Source organism: Lynx canadensis, chromosome D2 (assembly GCF_007474595.2).
Source record: "Lynx canadensis isolate LIC74 chromosome D2, mLynCan4.pri.v2, whole genome shotgun sequence".
NCBI classification, from domain to species: Eukaryota; Metazoa; Chordata; class Mammalia; order Carnivora; family Felidae; genus Lynx; species Lynx canadensis.
The window spans coordinates 52,750,507-52,771,622 of NC_044313.2; the positions used below are offsets into that span (position 1 = coordinate 52,750,507).

The window sequence follows — 21,116 nt, forward strand, 5'->3', positions numbered from 1 at the left end:
ACATTAATTCCAAATGAGACATGCACCCCTATGTTTATAGCAGCATTATCTACAACAGCCAAATCATGGCGGCAGTCCACAGGTCCAACAATTGATGAATGGATAAAGATGTGGTACATATGTATGTATGTGTGTGTGTACACACACACATATGTATTCAATGGAATATTATTGAGTTATAAAAAAGAATGAAATCTTGACATCTGCAATGACATGAATGGAGCTAAAGAGTATAATGCTAAACAAATAAATCAGAGAAAGACAAATTCCTATGATTTCACTCATATGTGGAATTTAAGAAACAAAACAAATGAGCAAAGGGGAAAGGAAGAGAAACAAACCAAGAAACAGACTCTTAATTATAGAGAACAAACTGATGGTTACCACAAGGGTGTGGGTAAGGGGGGATGGGTGAAACAGATGATAGGGATTAAGGAATGCACTTGTCATAATGAGCACTGGGTGATGTATGGGATTGTTGAATCAGTATATTGTAGACCTGAAACTAATATAACACTGCATGTTAACTGTAATTAAAATTAAAACTTTAAAAAAACAGAATTCATGAATAAGTTTAAACTATTCTCTCTGAATCTTCCTCCTACTTAGCCACAGACATGTTATCAGTCACAGAAGGATGTGGAACAACTGGGAAAATAAAGCCCCGGTTCTCTGGCTAGAGAACCAAAGAGGAGAATTCCAGGGAACCACAAAGAACTAGGGCTCTTAACACATCTGGAAAATACAAAAGACTAATCAAAGAAATAGAAGACATAAAAAAAACTAAGGAAAATTTCAGTAATTGAAATTTTAAAGCTCACTAGATGGGCTCAATAGCAAAATGAAGAAGACAGAATTAAGACTCAGTACACTTGAAGACAGATTAATAAACATATTCCAGTCTGAACAACGGAGAGAAAAATTATTTTTAAAAAATGATTAAAGACTCAGACATCTATGAGATATTATTAAAACATCTAAAGTTTATGTCAGCAGAGTACCAGATGAAGAGAAAAAAATACAGTGTAGAAGAAAATTTTCAAAAATATAAGTCTACAACTTTCCAAATTTGATTAAAGACACACTCCTACAGGCTCAAAAAGTTCAGAAAGCCCAAACAGTATAAACTCATGGAAATCCATGTCCAGACAAATGAGAAGAATCCAGAGAGTGGAACTGGGTGGAATATCAATATTTAAGAGGAAAAGGACCAACAGAGAGGAAGGGAAGCACTGACCTACCAAAGGGGGCAGAGGGAGTGCCCAGAGAGAGAAAGATATCTAGAAGGAAGGAAGAAGTATCCAGCAGAGTCAAATTCCTTACTAAAGAACATTAAAGGCAAATCTGATATCAATATGATCCAAAAAAGGATTTCATATTTCAAGTCATCAGGGTAGGCAGCATTCCTTACTGGTTTAGAGCAAAGGTTCTGGTGTCAGACAGACCTGGCTTTAATTTCATGTTCATCTAATTATGACATAGCACAAGTAACCTAAATTCCCTGAGATTAGGTTTCCTCATTTGTAAAACATGGTATTGAAGACCATATCTGTCTTTGCATTCTACCATATTTAAGTATAGTACCTGACAGATATTAGGTACATACATGCCAAAAAAGTTGATAAACAAAAGAATGTTTGGCTGGATAGAAGAACTACGGAAGGATTAAATGACTGTCTTCTTACTATTGCTGTTGCTATTGGATTTTTATGAAAGTACAGACGATCAATCTGTACACATTTTAACAAAATTAAGTTTTTCTTGAGCATTTTTAAAAAACTTTGACATTGATTTGAATTTTCCCTCTATCTCAGATACCTACTGGACACTAAATAAAAACTTATGGCAAAAGAACTTAAAAAAAAATAAGAATGTAGAAAATTGTTATTAGGGAAACATTTAACTATAAGACAGATTTTAGATTAATAAGTAGACATTATGTTATCTAGTGAGAAAAAAACAAAATCAAATTATTTGTGAACTGAGATTAGATTAGGGTGTTCTGAGTTGCTCCTCCTACACCAGGCTCAGAATGAAAAAAAAGTGTGTGTGTCCATGTGTGTGTCTGTGTATGCACGTGCAGTGTACTATTTCACTCTTTCATGTCATTTAACAACTCCTTATCTTTCTTTCAATTAATATAAAACATTACCACTCTGTTGTGAAGACTATATCAGTGCCTTAAACAGAGTAAACAGTTAATAAATGATACCAACTATCTATGTAACTGGGGAGGAATAACTTGCTGCTTTTGCAGAGAATGTTCAATCTGGATACCATCTAAAAAACACACAAATAATTGACATCTTTACAATTTTAAATTCAAACTTCTCAACATCCTGGAAAATATCTGATGCATAACAGTCTCAATCCCTACTTCATTAAATAATGAAAAATAAAATCTATTGCATATCCAAAGGTTACATACTAACCACATAACATCAATGTTGATTCAAAAGCACATATAGCACACAATATTACTTTTTACATTACTGTAAATGAAATTCTCAATTTGGTATTACTTTTTAAAAGTAAAGTTTTGAAAATTTATCAGTATAGAAGTTTTATCTTATGCATGCCTTTGCAGCAAAAGACATTAAAACCAATATGAAAAGTGTTTAGATACTAAAGAGATGTTTTCTTTCATCTTCGAACACTACAAACAGAGATTCCAATAAAGAAAACCACAACTTTGCTGAAGTTTAAAACATCTGGGGAGTATCTTAAGATATTCATTCTTAAGAGCTCCATGTTAAAGAACAGCCTGAAGGGTAGATGATAAATCTGCTCTAAAAGTGGAAGTGTGTTTTTAATCCCACTGAATATAAACAGACTCTTAAAAAAAAAAAAAAAAAGAAAAAAGAACTCTAATTCGAAAGCAACGTGCCAAGAGACAAAAATGCTCCATAAAAGGAAATTTTAAAAATAAACACTAGAGCTCAATTATAAAACAAAAAGAACTTAATTATTAAATAATCATGAGAATATAATGATTTTAGGATATTAGCAACCAGAAAGTAACTGTCAATAAACCTTTGTAATTGCTAACTGAAGAATACTGGGTGATGGGTTCAGATTACAAACATTCTTTTGTAAAAGATGTTTCTCCAGCTATGAATTCTCATATGATAACAATAAACTCTCAGAAAGCTAATGTAAGAAATAAATGGGATAATTTATATTTTTAAAAACTGAAGATGTATCTTTCTTTTACATCAAGTTAATATTAATGCAAAAGTTATTTCATAAACTTTGCATTTACAAATACATGATATAAATGTATCAAGACATGATACATGAGATCCTAAAACTCATATATATTTTTTTAAAGTAAGCTCTACACCCACCATGGGACTTGAACTCGTGACCCCAAGATCAAGAGTTGTATGTTCTACCAACTAAGCCAGTCAGGTGCCCCTAAAACTCATAATTTTTTTTACAGAATTTACAATAAAACTGTCCATAAAGCTTATTAACTGAAGAGAGTATTCAGACTATTTTTAAAACAACCACCAACACTGGACTCAATACAATGTGGAATATATTCTCTTCAGTACATACTGAATTTCAAAAGTAAAAACTTCGAACATCCACCAATTTGGAAGCAAAAGCAAACAAAAGCAAGGTGAAATGACAAAGCCCTGGGTTCCACAGTTATTTAGCTTCTACAGAAAGAGTGTTACAGTATACCCTACAGGCTATACTGATATATAATTTATAGGTAAATCTGTTTCCCAATTTCAAAGTATGCATTTAAATATATATTATATTGATAATAAACCAGATTTGAACATTTTTAGTATTTTATAAATGCAAGAACTCTAAAATGAAAATAAAGGACAATTAATCTAATGTAGAACTGATATCTAATTAGACATAATATTCTTTCTGGACAAGAGGGGAGGTCAGAAAGCTTTCTCTATAAAAGGCCAGGTAGTAAATATTTTAGACTTTGTGGGTAAAAAGAAAAACTCAAGGATATTTTTTAGGTGGTTGGAAAACAAGAGATTAGCAAATTTCCAAAAGTACTTTTGCTGATAAAATTAAAAATATAATTGAGTAGTGTTTTGTTTTTTGCTTGTCAGTTTGTTTTGTAATTCAGTTTACTAATAAAAAGAATATAATTCTTTTGGGGAGAATAACATTTCATTTAATTGGTGTTCAAAGTTACTGTTCCCTAACATCAAAAATGACTGCAAATGTTCATCTGTTAACATTGATCTATTATGAGATTTTACATATTTCAACTTTGAAGAAGTCTTTTCACATAGATTCTGCCAAATATTGATACCAATCCACAAGCATATGATTTTTATTGAATATATTCATCACATAAAAGGCATTTATAAAATTCTATTACAGGAGTCTCTTGATATTTGCCTTTTAGCATGTCACTACCTTATAGATTAATCACTTCCAACTCAAAATTAGACGAAGGGTCGTCAACTGTGTTGTTAAAGGATTTAAAATAAGGAAGCATCCGTTGCACTGCCATCAAGGTCTGAAAAATACACCAGGAACTATTGTTTCAGCCTGAAAAATATATCTGCTATAAAGAGTGTAAGAATAGAGATATTACTTCTTGTTTTAACTTCTGCCAGAATGAGACATACATAAAGTAGCTTGACATTTGTCACAATTCAAACTACAGTAGTTGCTGTCAAATGACTACCATGGTTAAGTTTCAAATGTAAGTGCTATATAGGCCTCACAATTAAGAAACAATATCAGTATCATTAAGAAACAATATAAAGACTGAAATAAAAGTTAATTTTCAAAGCCATTCCATGTGCTACAATAATTAGTTAATGGAGCGTCTTATCTAGAAAACTCTGAATCTATATTCTTAACTCAAAATAACTGTAGTAATCAAATGGCAGGGCAAGTCAAATAGCTCAAATTTCAGGCGGAAATTTATGGAACTATCTCTTCATGAGATCAAATGAAGTTCACTGTTAATACTACTAGTTCAATAATAAATGAGAGATTCAAATATTTTACAAAATTTTGTGATTACAATAATACAATGAATAACCACAGGCTTTAAAAACCTTACATTTTCACAAACTTTATAAATATCTTAACTCTTTTTTTTTGTTCCATACGTATTTTGTTTCATATGTAACACATCCTAACAGATTATACTTTCAGACATACTGAAATAGTGTTTTCTTAATTTTTTTGAAAATATTCTTGCCTACAGTTGTTTGATACAGACTTTTCATGAAGGCTAATTAATTGTCCAGTCACTTGAAACTCAGTATCACTTCTGTGAATTAAAAAAAAACAACTGATTATGTCAGTAAATATCTGATGACTCACCAAAAACTAAGGAAAACCACTCAAAATCATTCTTTTTCTTTAATTGACTACTGATGTTGCTACCAATGTCCTCAACTGTTAAAGCAACTATTGCCACCAAAAAACTGACAGTCTTAAATTTATTTTCTCTAAACACATTTCTTTGGCTAATACAACAAAACACAGTTTAATTCACTCAACACTGGTAAATGGCTCTCACTGTTTAGCTAAGAAATTATATACTCCCAAACCTTACTTTGGGTGCAACCTCATTTTGATTTTTTGTTTGTATGTGCGAAAAACCTCTGCTGTGATAAGCTATTATACTTTAAATTTTCTAACTTGTATAAGAATTGCTTTCCTTGAGTTTGGAATACTGTAAGTGCTTAGCCTGGTAATGGCAATGTATGCAATAGTCTTTTAATAGAGCTTAATAAACACAATGTCTCATCATCTAATTTAATAAAATAACCCATAGTTCACTATCCTGTAAAAATGGGATTCAAAGTCCCCTTTTCTCTTTTTCTTGTTTTGACATGATAGGTATGTACTAGAAATAAAAAATAAAGTGTTATGCCACAGTAACAAATGTGACACTTAAAACACTGTTGAATTACTTTATCACTGGGATGTTAGTATGCCAAGCAGCAGTGTGAAACAATGAGAATGCCACGTCAAATCTTTGCTGTAACTATTCATCCCTGCCGTAGGGGTGGGAAAGCAGCCATAGACAATACATAAATGAATGAGCATGAGTATCTTCTAGTAAGATAGAACTTTAATTATGGACAGTGAAATTTAAATTTCACATAACTTTCACATCATAAAATATTATTCTTCTTTTTACCAGTCATTAAAAATACATAAAAACCATTCTTAGCTTACAGACCACAAAAACACGTGGTGGGACAAATCTGGCCCATCCCTGCTTTAAACAAGTCACTTATTCTCTTGGGCTCAGCTCACTCTTCTGTCACATGTAAATAATATAATGATTGTTGTACCTATCTACCACAGAGGAAAATGAAAAGGATCATCAAACATACGTGAACAGGTTCTAAAACTATAAAACAATGAGTATCAACTAATTCTATTTTGCATTCACAAAATATTGATTGCACAACATTCAATGTACTTATGCAGGCAGTTAATCCAATTCCATAAAGATAAAAAACAAACACTAAGCATTTACCTGCAAAACAAACAAGCACTTCAGAAAGTCACTATGGATACAAAAAAAAACACTTTACCCACAAACTCTTTTAATAAATGTTTTATTTCAGCAACCAGTCTTATTTGAGACTTCCTCCATACAGCCAGCAAGTACACTCTATCTCTTTTTGGTAGCTTCATAGTTTTCCATTGTATAGCTACAACTTAATCTCTACAATAAACATTTAGGTTTTGTCTAATTTTGTTTGCTTTTACAGGTAATATAAAAACAGGGGTGCCTGAGTGGCTCAGTCAGTTAAGCGTCTGACTTCAGTTTAGGTCATGATCTCATAGTTTGTGGGTTCGAGCCCCGTGTCGGGCTCTGTGCTGACAGTTCAGAACCTAGAGCCTGCTTTGGATTCTGTGTCTCCCTCTCTCTCTGCTCTTCCCTCATTCAAGCCTGGTCTCTCTCTCTCAACAATAATAAATAAAAGAAAAAAAAATTAAAAACAAACATCCTTACACATACACAGTTCATAGATCCAAGAGCATTTAAGACATAAGATTTTGATAAATAATATTGATTTGATAAATATTGATACAATTTGATAAATTTGATAAATAAAATGATTCCTTCAAAAAGGTTGTGGTGACTTATAGTCCCACGATATTATGAAACTGCTTATTCCCTATAATCCTTGCCATATAAGAATTATTGTAACAGGTTTATTTTCATTCCTCCTATGATTGAGGGTGAACATACTTTCATATGTTTACACACCATTTTATTAACTTTTCTACCCAGCAACAGTTCACAGACATTGCTCATTATTAATATATAATTGTTGTTCTCATGGATTTCTAGAAGCTCTTTACATAGAAATATCTTGGACTGTGATGTAGTTGGCAATTATTTTTATCAGTTGGTAAACTGGCTTCTGACTTTATGCAAACTTTTTGCCATGTATTAAAAAATATTTTTAATATAGGCATTCATCTACTGCAAGAATGTAAAACCAAAAAGGAATTGCAAATTAAACCCAAAGACTGTAGAAAGAAGAAAATAAGAAAGAGCTGAATATGTAGAAAGAGAAAACAAACATGCTCTATAGGGAAACAACAAAGCCAAAGTTGGTTCTTTGAAAAAGCTAACAAAATTAATGAGCCACTCCCCTTGCAAAGAAGGAACAAATAACCATTACAGAAATGCAAAAGGATACTTTTCTCCATAGACTATATAAATATTAAAAGGTCATAGAAAGATATTATGAACAAGAGTATGCCAATGCATTTTAACATTTAGACAAAAATGTACAAATACTTAATCAAGGCTGACATAAGAATAAGTGAAAAAATCTAAAAAGTCCTTCACTTTATTTATTTAGAGAAGAGAGAGAAGGTGCATGTGAGCAGGGGAGGGGCAAGGAGAGAAGGAGAGAATCTTTTTTTTTTTTTTAAAGAGGGAGAGACAGTAAGAGAGAGAGCATGAGCGTGGGAGGGTGCAGGGGGGTAGAGAGAGAGAATCTTAAGCAGGCTCCATACTCAGCGCAGAGTCCAATGTAGGACTCAGTATCAGCATCATGAGATCATGACCTGAGCCGAAATCAAGAGTCAGACTCTTAACTGAATGAACCACCCAATCGCCCCAGTCTTTCACTTTTTTAATGCAATATTCCCAACAAAGAAAACTCAAGGTCTCAATCACATTATCAGTGAATTGTGCCAAATATTTAAGGCATAGGCAGACCATAGGCACAATTGTACAGAGAGTTAAAAAGGACAGGAACACCAAAAAGAGTATCCCCATTAAAATGAAGACATCTATTCATGAAATGATATCATGAGGATAGTGAAAAGGCCAAGTCAGAGCTGGCATTTACCAACTAAAATAAGTCATAACCTGAATATACAGAGAATTTCTATTAACTGCTAAAAAATTATTAATAGAAAACTGGAAAAAAGAACTTAAACTTGCAATTCACAAAGCAAGTGTATCTAAATGGTCAATATACAAATAAGAATATGTTTAACCTTATTAGTGGTCTGGTCAAGGAAATACAATTAAAACTATAATAAGATACCTCTAGTCACTCACCAACCAGTGTGGCTAAAACAAAAATTTTAAAGACTGAAAATACCAGTGGAACAAATGGAAACTTCAGTCCTGTTGATGGGAATATAAAACTTTGGAAATCTCTTTTGGTAGTATCTAGTAAAGTTTAAGACAAGCACACCCAGTGACCCAATATTTCCATTCCTATTTATAATTCCAACAGAAATGTGTGTACATGAACACGAAAAGACACATACAAAAATGTTCATTACTAGCATTGTTTGTAACAAAGCCAAACCCAAAACAACCCAAATACCCATCAACAGTAGAGTATAAAATTAAATTGAGACAGATTTGTACAGTGGAATTGGATAGAGAAAAGAAAATGAAGAAAGCACTACTATATGCAACAATGTGGATAAATCACACAAACCAAGATGAGCCAGAGAAGCCATAAACAAAAAAAATATACACTATATGATTTCATTTATTTAAAGTTCAAAACAGCAAAGCTAATCTCTGGTGTTGTAAGTCAAGATAGTGGATACCTTTGGGGAAGGAGAGGGGCCAAGGGTGCTTCTGGGCTTCTGGCCAAGTTCTATTTCTAGAACTGGTTGGTAGTTAAACAACTATGTTTACTTTGAGGTAATTCTTTCAGCTGTACACTTATGATTTGTATACTTCTTTTACGTGTGTTATACTTCAATTCATAAAAAGTTAATAAAAGAAGAATGAATGTTGAGTTTTGCAAATGCATTTTTAGCATCTATGAAAATAATCATTTAAAATCTCTCTAAAAATTAAATGGTAAAATCAAATCTGGGTCCAATCAAAAGATTAAAACCACATAGTAAGTTAAACGGAATTTTAACATAAAGAATTATTAACTATGATAAAAAAAGAAAGGTCCATATGGTATTCTAGGGCTGAATGAAAAGAACCCAAGGAAGGAAAAATTTATGAAGGATCAGACCTCTTTTGAGAAAGTGTGGGTCAGCCACCAGATAGTAGAGTTCATTGGTTTAGTTGGTCTGGGGTTACTAAGCAAACAACAGAAAGCCTCTGGGAAGCAGCTGGAGAGCAGGGTAAAATCATATTAATAGATTCCCTAATTCTGAATTATCCTTTCATTTTGGAATAAACCCTACTTGTACTACTAGTCTCTTGATATATCACTGTATTTAGTTTATATTGCTCTTAATTTATCATTTGTGGCTCTTTGTATCTAGTAAAGTATTAAAAATGTATGTTTGTGTATTAATTTTGTAATTACCCACCAAGTAAATGTTGGTTTCTAATTATTTTTCACTTCTTCGTTTTACAAAAATACAGTACTTTCATCTGCAAATAGCATTTCCTTTCTTTACCATTTTTATACCTAACGTATTTTTATCAGAGTATTTGGTCTGACTTTTGTTTTTAAAAAGTCAACCTTGTCTGCTGGGCTGAGAATATGAGGAAAGCAGCCAAGGGTGGAAGGAGAGAAACTAGGTTAAGAGGCCATTGTAATAATTCAGGCAAAGGATAATGGTGGCACAAAGCATAGGACAGATGACTACAGCAGTGTAGATGGTAAGAAGTGTTTAGATTCACGATATAGTTCAAAGGTGGTTCAGTAAAATGTGTGAAGGACAGGATATGTGCTATAAGAAAAAGAGAAGTACCAAGAATACCTTTAAGGTTTTTAGTCTAAACAACCAGGACAGAGTTGCCATTAAGTGAAACAGAGAAGGCTGTAGGTGGAACAGGTTTGGGACAGTGGGGAAAATTAGGAGTTCAGCTTGGATTTGTTGAGTTTAGACTATAAAAAATCCAAGTGCATTCATTAAATAAATGCTGGAAGAACAAATCAGTCAATCTTTCAAACACTACTGATTCCCCAATACTCCAAAACTGCGATGAGTAAGGACACAAAGAATTATGCCATAACATACACTCTACTTCACTACAAAGAAATGATTCTGTGAGACCCACAAAAAGGATAGACTTCACAAAAGGAACTATCCTTCCATGGCAGGAACTGGCCTATATAGCCTGACTGCCATGTATAAAAAGAACAAAAAGGCAGGCTTTCCTAAGGCAGAACCAAAGGCCCAAATTCCCCTCCAGTATATTGCACATGATCTTTGTTAAAAAAAAAAAAAAAAAGAGTAAAGAACTGGTATTCTTGGTATAGCAGGCAACACTAAGCTCATAAGAGTTCTAGATAGAGACAAAGAAACTGCAGAGAGAGAGGCAGACAGACAGATAGATGTTAAATGTTAAATAAATGTTAAATAAATAAATATTTAATAAATAAATAAATCTGAGAAAAAGGAAAAAAAAAATCCCATAGTTCATGGTGCTATTATAGTTCATGACTAGTGATATAGTCATTCAGTGCCCAAGAAAGACTTGGCAAGTTCACCTCAAAAAAGACAACTTGCATCAAAAATACAAATTCTAAGATCTTCATATTTTTCAATATGATATATATATATATATATATATATCATTATTATTATTATTAGTAAGCCCTGCAAGCGCAAGGCCTCAAAAAATTGGGTAAACACTAAGAATCATTCCTCTCCAAGGAAATCTTTAGTAAAAGGCAAAACATTTATATGATCTGAAGAAAAAACAGAGTATCAGTATGATATATTTTTAATTATTCCATACTATCTCCTTTCATTCCTACAAGAAAAGTCATGAGGAAAAAACTATTGTATAGATAAGAAAAATGAAGTATGCAATCAGTGTGACATGTATAAAGGTAGCTAATATTAGAACTCGTATCTCTCATACCCCTTGCCAACTATCCACTCTCAAAGAATTTCTAATTTTGTAAAGGTGTAATACTAAATTAAATATGAGGTGGTAACAACAACAAAACCTATGAAAAATTTAGCACATTATCAAAATCCCAGTGATCTGTTCTGCAGAAAAGAAAAATCTACCTTAAAATTCATATGGAATCTCAAGAAATAGCCACCTTAAAAATGCATATGGAATCTCAAGGGACCCCCAAATAGCCAAAATAAGCTTCAAAAAGAAGAACAAAGTGAGAGGACTCACACGTCCTGATTTCAAAACTTACTATAAAGCTACAATAATCAAAACAGTGTGTACTGGCAAAAAGACATATAGACCAATGGGATGGTACAGAGAATCCAGAAATAAACCCTCACATACATGGTGAAATGATTTTTGACAATGATGCAAAGACCATTCAGTGGGAAAACAGGGTTTTTCAACAATTGGTGCTGGGAAAACTGGATATTTACATGCAAAAGAATGAAAGTGGATCCGTACCTAACACCATATAGAAAAAATTAATTCAAAATGGATTAAAAATCTAAATTTTAAGAGCTAAAACGATGAAACTCTTAGAAAAAAAAATAAGGCAAAAAGTTTTTTGAATTTGGCAATGATTTCTTGGATATGACACCAAAAGCATAGGCAATAACAAAAATAGACAAATTGTACTTCATGAAAATTAAAAACCTTTGTATATCAAAGACAGCATCAACAGAATAAAAAGGCAACCCACAGGATGGGAAAAAATCTTTATGAATCATTTATCTAATAAGGAAATAATATCCAGAATCTATAGAGAACTCCTAAAATTCAACAACAATAAACAAACAGCCTGATTCAAAATTGGGCAAAGGACTTGAATAAACATGTCCCCAAAGAACATATACAAATAGCTAATAAGCACAAGGATAGATGTTCAACATCACTAATCATCAGGAAAATGCAAATCAAAATTATTAGTACCTCACACCCATTAGGAAGCCTACTATTGAAAAACAAGAAATAACAAGTGTTGGCAAGGAAATGGAGACATTAGAACCCTTATGCACAGTTGGTGGGAATGTAAACTGGTATAGCCACTGTGAAAAGAGGTACAGTGGTTCCCTCAATAATTAAAAATAGAATTATCATATGATCCAGCAATTTCACTTTTGGGTATATACACCAAAAAACTGAAAGCAAGGTCTCAAAGAGATATTTGTACATTCACATTCATATCAGTATTATTCACAAAAGCTAAAACATGGAAGCCACTCAGGTGTTCACTGATGGATAAACAGATAAGCAAAATATGGTGTTTATGTACAATGCAATATTATTCAGCCTTAAAAAGGAAGGAAATGCTGACATAGGCTACAACAGGGATGAACTTTAAGAATATTATACTAAGTAAACTAAGCCAGGCACCAAAAAGACAAATACTATATAATTCCATTTATAGTCGAAATCATAGAAAAAGCAAGTAGAATGGTGGTTGCCAGGGGATAGAGGAAAGAGGGGAAGAAGAGTGATAATTTAATGGGTATGGAGATTCAGCTATTTAAAAGAGTTATGAGATGGGTGGTGGTAATGGCTGCACAAGAGTATGAATGTATTTAATACCACTAAACCTACACTTAAAAATAGTTAAGATGGCAAATTTTATGTTATGTGTATTTTACCAAAATTAAAAAATGGGAAAAGTTAAACAAATATAAAAATACGTTTTTAAAAAATCAATACTTTAATAATCGCAATACTTTCCCCAGTTACTAAAAATTATCATTAAGATTTGACCATTGCTAGGTTCTTCAAAAAATAAAAAATAGAATTATCATATAATCCAGTAATTCCACTACTGGGTATTTATGCAAAGAACACAAAAACACTAATTTGAAAAGATATATGCACCCTTATGTTTATTGTAGCATTGTCTACAATAGCCAAATTATGGAAGCAACCCAATGTCCACTGACAGATGAACGACCACAGAAGATGTGATTATATATAATATAATGGAATATTGTTCAGTGATAAAAAGAATGAAATCTTGCCATTGGTAACAACGTGGATGGATCTAGAGGGTATAATGCTAAGTGAATAATAAGTCAGTCAGAGAACGAGAAATACCATGTGATTTCACTTATATGTGGAATTTAAGAAACAAAACAAATGAACAAAGAAAAAAAGAGACAAACCAAAAAAAAACCAACGGACTCTTAAATGTAGAGAACAAACTGATGGTTACCAGGGGGTAATGAGTGGATGGATAGGTAAAATAGATGAAGGGGATTAGGAGTACAGTTATTAAACTGATGAGCAGTGAATAATGTATAGAATTGTTGAATCACTATATTGTACACCTGCAACTAATAAAACACTGTGTGTTAACTATACTGGAATTAAAATTCTTAAATAAATTAATTTAAAAAAATATGCTAGCTTCCCACTTGCCTATAACTCATAACAACCTACACGATGCTTTGGTAGAAAATGCTTTCTTTTTGTTATATGTGACGTCAGGATTATTATTTGTTTTTATCAGCTGAAGATAATAATGAGCAAAATATTTCTATATCCTTGAGCATATATTTTACATACAGGCAATAAAATGTATTACAAAACAGTTTCCATTTTAAGTTTGTTATTTGGCAGAAAATCTCCCACAGTGTTCAACTTATTATTATTATTTGCTGCAGACTCTTCCTAAAAGCAAGAGGCAGCCCATTTTCTCCAGATGACTCATTAACAAAAGTCACAGTAGAATGAAGTGTTCCAACTTGAAATACCAATAGCTAAATATAACCTCTTTCACAACATTAGAAAATGCAGTGCCTCTCTTTAGTCTATAAGAGCAATCTTCAAGGGTCACCTTAACAAAACACATTTAGCACTTTAGGTGATCAGCAAGAAGAAAAGCCTGGAAGGATGTATAATTTTTTAAAAAGAAAGCATTCAGCAAAAATGGGGAAAACTTTGTAAATCACAAAAAAATGAATTTTTTCTCCTTCTATAAGTAAAAACACATTTCTATCATAAAAGCATTTAATACCTTAGAATATGAACACTGGTCACAAATATTAAAATTTATCTACTCGTCCCTAGTGTAAACTGAAAGGCTTTTTCAGCCATTAAACAAATGAGAATCCTATCATAGATATTTCATTTGAGATTACTCTTTTGACAAAGAACAGTGATATACATTGTAAATCTTACAAAAATATTAAACCAAACTATTTTTTCTAGATATTTATCTTGCATATGTTTAAAATGTGAAAACGGTATCTGAAATTACTAATAAATACTACTGTTTAATTTTTCAAAAAAGCAATAAAAAAAAAACCTAGCACAAAACCAAGAAAACACAGTAAGTAAAAAAAAAAAAAAAAAGATGAAGTAAAAAAAGGCAGTCTGACAAATTGAAGATAACTCTGAGACAGACAAAGGGAAGAAGAACTGAAGAAAGAAAAATCTGACAGCTTTTGAGTCCTTAGAAGTTTAGTCATCCCTAAGGCCCAACTGTAACCATATTTTTGTGTGAGTGCACCTCAGTGACTTGAGTTACTAAATTCCTTTGTTAGCCAAAGCTAGTGCTAGTTAGGTTTCTTGTCACATGTAGCCAAGAACCCTAATAGAATTTAGAAATATTATTTTAAGAACAAGTAAACTACTAATTGTCCATGTATCTACAGAAATATATCAATTTTCAGGTGTATTATGACACCATACATTTCATCTTCTCTCCTTTTTCCATAAAGGAGAATTTTTTCCCCTTTATTTTAGGAGGTGAAGGTCTTTTAAAAATCATCAAGAGAAGATTCACTGCAGGAGATCGCTTTAGAGCCAATTTTTTTGAAAAGCACCAATTTAAGAAAGTAACAACCTTCCTGAAGTACTCCCCTCTCTAAAAAATGCAGTACTGTTTTTGATAGAAAAATTAGTTACAAAAGAATAGGCAATAGGAGTATTTTATTCTCATTAGAATTACTGATGATCTTCTTATTTTTCATTCTATTTTACATGTTTTCCAAATTCTTACCAATCAGAAAGAAACATGCTATTTTGTAATAAGACTACATTTTAAGTAATTTTAACTCTCATTATGGCTCAAAGCACATATTTACTTAGGCTTCATCTTCACATAGTTTTGAGAGTGAAATGTTTATTCAGTCCACTTCAACAAATATTTATCAAATATCTACTATGTGTAAAGCGAAGTATCATAACAAAATGATACGCAGTTCATGAAAGAAGCCACAAACTTCGGACTTTATATAGTATAGATATGTGTGTATTTGAGTGTGTGTGTGAGGGGTGTCGGAGTTGCAATAAAGTTTATTCTATTTTTATTATTTTTTATATCTTTTAAGTTGCAATAAAGTTTAATCCAGGCTTTATTACACAACATCATGGTTCAATTCAACAAAGAAGTATCAACTATTTCATTATGATATTTTCATTTCCTAGATGACATAATTTTCAAACTAACCATCCTCCCCCCATTCAACTGCAATACAGGGTTAAAAAACATTACTTACTTTTCATATAAATAAGTTCTTAAATAATTTAAGAAAAAATAACTTCCATGGATATTAAGAAAGAAAAGTGAGATGACAATGTTACCCTGTTTTGATCCTATTTTCCACTGTATTAGTTATCAAGGTTCCATACCAAAGGTATGTAAAGAGATACCTCCAGTAACTGAAACTCACTATAATATTTTAATAGTCGATAAATAGGCAAAAAACAAAAAACAAAAAACAATGATATTTAGGTGAAGAATTCTATAGTCAAGTTTTTAAAGTTTACTTCCATATACTATGGTCACTTGTTTTTTAAACCACAATACTGATTTACATGACCCCTAGCAAAGTTTGTTTTCTGTACTGGAAAATACGAAAACTGAAAGTTTGAAAACTATTTAAACTCAAGAGATTCTACTAGATGGGCAAGTCCTAGAACTTCCACTGTGCCCCCTCCCAGGACGCAGGATATATCTGAGCTGTTGGGCATTCAAGGAAGGCTTGATAAATGAAAAGGTCTCAAAGCTCACAGTTGGCCAAGGTGTTTAAAGAACATATTTCTAAATACATACATACATACATACATACAAGCATAAAATATCTTGGATTGGCATAACTACTCTCCCAAGCTGAGGATACCCTGAGAAATCATTCCTCTCACTCACTTTTTACACCACTAAGTCTGTTGATTCTACCTCCCAAAGAGCCTGTGTTGCACCTGTGTTGTTGTTGTTGTTGTTGTTGTTGTTATTGTTGTTGTTGTTTTCAATTTTACTGACACATTTCAGGACCTCCTATTTCTTATTGGGCTATTCCAACAGACTAATAGATAGGCCTTTATGATTCCAGAAAGGCTTTGCTCTAATCCACTTTTCACAATGTCTAATCAGTTAACTCTCCTATTTAACATCATCCCTATCACCCACTAAAAACAAATCTAAACTTCTTATCAGTGCATACACGTAATACAACCTGGTTTAATGTGTTTACATCTGCTAAAACACTCTCAGTTCCCCAACTCAGGCACTATGATTCAGTCATATTGAGGTGTTCCCACAAAATGCTTTCTCATGTCTGCATGTCTTTTGCAAAGCCTGTTCACAAGCACAACCATGCCACATACATACCTTCCTATCTGTGTATCATTTTCTTCTCACAAGCATCATACTTGTCTTGAAAGACTCAGCTTAAGGCATCATCTTCTTTGTGAAGCCTACCTTGTTAATATTCCAATCCTAAACTAGGTATCTCTCCTATATGCTCTCAGAGGTCCCTTTTCAAGTAATTGTCATAACACTTATCACTTGTTTATAGAATTACTTGCTGTGTGATTGCTCAGAATTCTATGTGATTCAGTTCACTCATCTGTACAGTTACTAATATTATCTACACTGAAGGACTTTTATAAGAATAAATCCAAGGGCGGGGGGTGGGGGGAACATATCTAGGAAGTGCCTAACACTTAAAAGTTCTAGTAAATGACAGATGTACTATGTCATTAATACTTTTCTCAAAGGCAAACACCTTAGCATTCATCTTCCGTACTCTAGCAGCTATTCCAGTACTTGGCAAAAAGTAAGTTGCTATACATTTGTAAAGTGAACAAATCCACATTTCAGAAGGATGACTCCTGTAGCACTATAGAAGGTGGAATTGAGAAAGTCCTGCAACAGATCCTTCAGGACCTCAGGAAGGAAGAAAATCGCTTTTAAGGTATTCTGAAAACTAAATAAATACACACTACACAGAGACTCACAATATTTGGTGCTTCAACTGAGAATTACTACTTAAAGAAGCTTCTCTTAATTAAGATGGGGATGAAGTGGTTGGATGGGAATCCAATCTCTCATGTGTTGATGGGATAGAAAAGGCAAAAAGAAAGAACCACTGGAGAAATGCAGCCAAAGAAGAAAGGGCTACAAGATTCAATGCAAGAGATAGTGACAGGGGCAATAAACAGGAGAGTAGCAAAAAGGGGTGAGATTTGAAAGACATTTCAAATGGTAAATAAGAGCTAGCAAACAATCTGCTTGTTTAGGGAATAGGATCAAAGATGACTGAAAGCCTCTAGTATGGCAAAATAAATTGTGACAAAAAGTCAAGAAGCAAGGCACGCAATTAAACTGACCCAGGTTTAGAAACTGACAAGGTCAAAAGGGAGAGAGAATTGAAGGCAATGGCAAAATGTAGTTGAAGCAACTGACCATGCCACTCAGGCTAAATAAAGAGAATAAAGTAAAAATACAAAGGAACTAAACAGGAAGCTGATACATAATTTTTTAAAGCAGTTGAGGCAGGGAATAGGTTCAGAATGTGGAAAGAGGGTTGCTCAAGTGGAAGGGAGATAAGGGTAGTTATAATAGAGGAGTTTAAGGAAGTGTGATAACTGGTGCTGGAAATATCATCCACAGGAAAGTTAAGAAGATACAAGAAAAAAGAGTATTTGTAAAACAGGTACCAAAGTTTTCAAAGAATGTGAAGAGATCTAAAAGGATGACACTCAAACCTTTGCTAAGTATGATCTAGTGTTTGCCTTATTGACCTAAGAAGTTAATTAAAGCACAATCCTATTTCCTCTAACTTATCACTGTCTTCCAGAACAAGGCTTCCCTAATTTTCTGCTATTGTTTTCAATGGAAACTTCAATTTGTCATGGCCAGAGAGTACATTCTACAATACAGTGACTTTCATATATTGTAAAACAAAAATAACAGCAAAAGAAGTCTGATTTGACACTAAACAACACATTAATAATCTTATAATAGAAGCTATCAATGAACAATTATTCATTCCACAGTTTCTGGTAAGAGAATGATTTAAATGAAAACAAGAAAAAAACCATGTATATATTTGATATAGTTGTGAACATTTACATAAAAATACATGTTTTCTGGGAAACTTCACTGTGTTACCATTATACATTAATGATTATTCTTATTGCTATGTACAGCTTTAAAACAACAAAACAATTTCTTATTAAGGTGGTTAAATCCAACAAAGGAATAAAACTAAATCTTACAACCCTTAAAAGCTTAAGGGAATTATTACAATTTATAGCCACTGATAATATTTTAGTACATTTTATATGATCCAACTACAGTGTCTTTTCATAAGTACACTGGAATCACCATGCAATTTTAATCCATATGCTTAAACCTCTTTCACAGTTTACAGGAACAAAGCAGTTTTGATTCACAAACAATGCCCTGCAGTCAAATACGCTCATGAGGTATTAATTTACAACTTCATCTGTGATCAGTTAAACTCCATGTGAAATCTTAAACATCCTTAAAAAGCTCACCACAAATAGTTCAATAAGAGATTTTTTGGTTAACATTACTTTAACAAAAAACATATAAGATTAAATTCTATTGTAAAATAAAACCAAATGCCACTTGCTTTTAAGGATAAACCACTAACAAAACAATCTTTTAAACTGTCACCTTTTGCATCTAAAATATTAATTAAAAATGTAATGCCAGTATCAAAAACATATGCTTCAAAGTTTTAGCAAGACAAGTCACAGATAAAAAGAAAAACCAATTTCATGAAGAAAATGTACATACTTCAACAAATAAGATGTTTCTTTAATCAGTCCTAAGGGCCAGACTTATTAAGATGTCAGGTCAACCTGAATCATACCAAAACAAAAGATTAAAATCATCAGCTTTACCAAACAGCTAAAATGTCAGATCCACATAAGTTATGGACAAAGATAACAATAATGAAAGAACATGATATAAATATCCAATTCAGCTTATTTTAGCAAAAACAATAATCACTAACTTCTCAGAAAACTGCAGTTTTAAGCTTTAATATTTATATAATTTGAACTTTAGAATGTTTACTAAGAATATTTTTTAGCTAGATATAAGTAATACTTATTTTCATTGTTTTTTTAAAGACAATCAGAGGAATTATTACCTCATATAACAAAACATCCAGTGCTACAACAGCTCTGGGATTAATTTACAACTCAATATCACTTGAGGCCTCAGTTCTATCCATGTTTTCCCTGTGTCATCCTTAGTGTGATGGCTTTTCTTCCTTAATGGTTCAAAAACAGCTACCATAGTTCCAAGTATCACTTTACCTAATGTCCAAAGTTCTGAAGAAAGATTGCCCCTTCTGTATGTCTAGCAAAAAAATAAATAAATAAAAGGAAAACTTTCCCATTAAACTTCTCAACTGTTGCTGCCCACTTGTTACTAAATCAATCACTGGCACAAAGGGAATGAAATAACCATGATTGGCTTAGATTAATTCAGATTCAGCCCCTGAGGGTAAAGAAGAACCCAGCTTCCCATAAAGCATATTGGTATCTGGTGAGTGGTAAAAGCTGAAAATTCAAATTAACTGTATTAAAAGTGAAGAATTAAATCAATGTTATTTTCATACACTGTTTATAATAATACATAATAATCATTATTTCTTTTACATGCTTCAAATGAACATTATATATACCAATGTGGCAAATTCTTTTTGTAACCATTAATATCTCAATACTGATCAATTGAATATCTCACTAGAAAACTACTCTATGGGGCACTTGAATCAGTTGGTTAAGTGTCCTACTTCAGCTCAGGTCATGATCTCATGGCTTGTGGTTTGAGCCCCGCATCGGGCTCTGTGTTGACAGCTCAGAGCCTGGAGCCGGCTTTAGATTCTATGTCTCTTTCTCTCCCTGCCCCTTCCCAGATTACACTCTGTCTCTCTCTCTCTCTCTGTCTCTCTCTCTCTCAAAAATAAATAAAACATAGAAAGAAAGAAAGAAAGAAAGAAAGAACGAAAGAAAGAACGAAAGAAAGAAAGAAAGAGAAAATCTCTACTGTGAAAGATTGAAGCCAAAATAAACAAAAATTGTAAATGACAGCTTGGAGGAAAGGGATACATATGATAGGGGAAAAGCTTGAGAAAAATGTTATCTTATTATTAATATCCTCAGAGAGATGCCAGGAGATACTGCATCCATGAGACAAGAACAGATGCTACTAAAAAAAAAAAAAAAAAAAAAAAAAAAAAAAAAACTATTAAAATAAATAACACTTTGAAATAAAAATGACAGTAAAAATCAAAATTTGTCAAAAATCAATATAAAATTAGAAAAGATTAATTTAGAGGACCAGTCCAAGATGTCCAAAAACCAAATAATTAGAGTTCAAAAAACAAGAGAGAGAGAGAACAAAGAAAAGAAGAAGAAATCAAATAAATAATTCAAGAAAATTTCTCTGAATTAATGGACATGATCCATGTCAAAAGAATTCATCACCAAAGTGTCCAGTAAAATGGATGAAAAGAAACCCCTACAAAGA

General features: G+C 32.5%; 1 protein-coding gene and 1 non-coding gene across 4 annotated transcripts in view; both read right to left on the reverse strand.

The window, feature by feature from the left end:
• Positions 1 to 21,116, reverse strand: part of ADK (adenosine kinase) — a 532,082-nt gene that overhangs the window by 375,588 nt on the left and 135,378 nt on the right. The window lies entirely within an intron of this gene.
• LOC115527880 lies at positions 11,019 to 11,134 on the reverse strand. Its single transcript, XR_003973093.1, has one exon. It is a non-coding gene; the product is annotated as a U5 spliceosomal RNA (small nuclear RNA).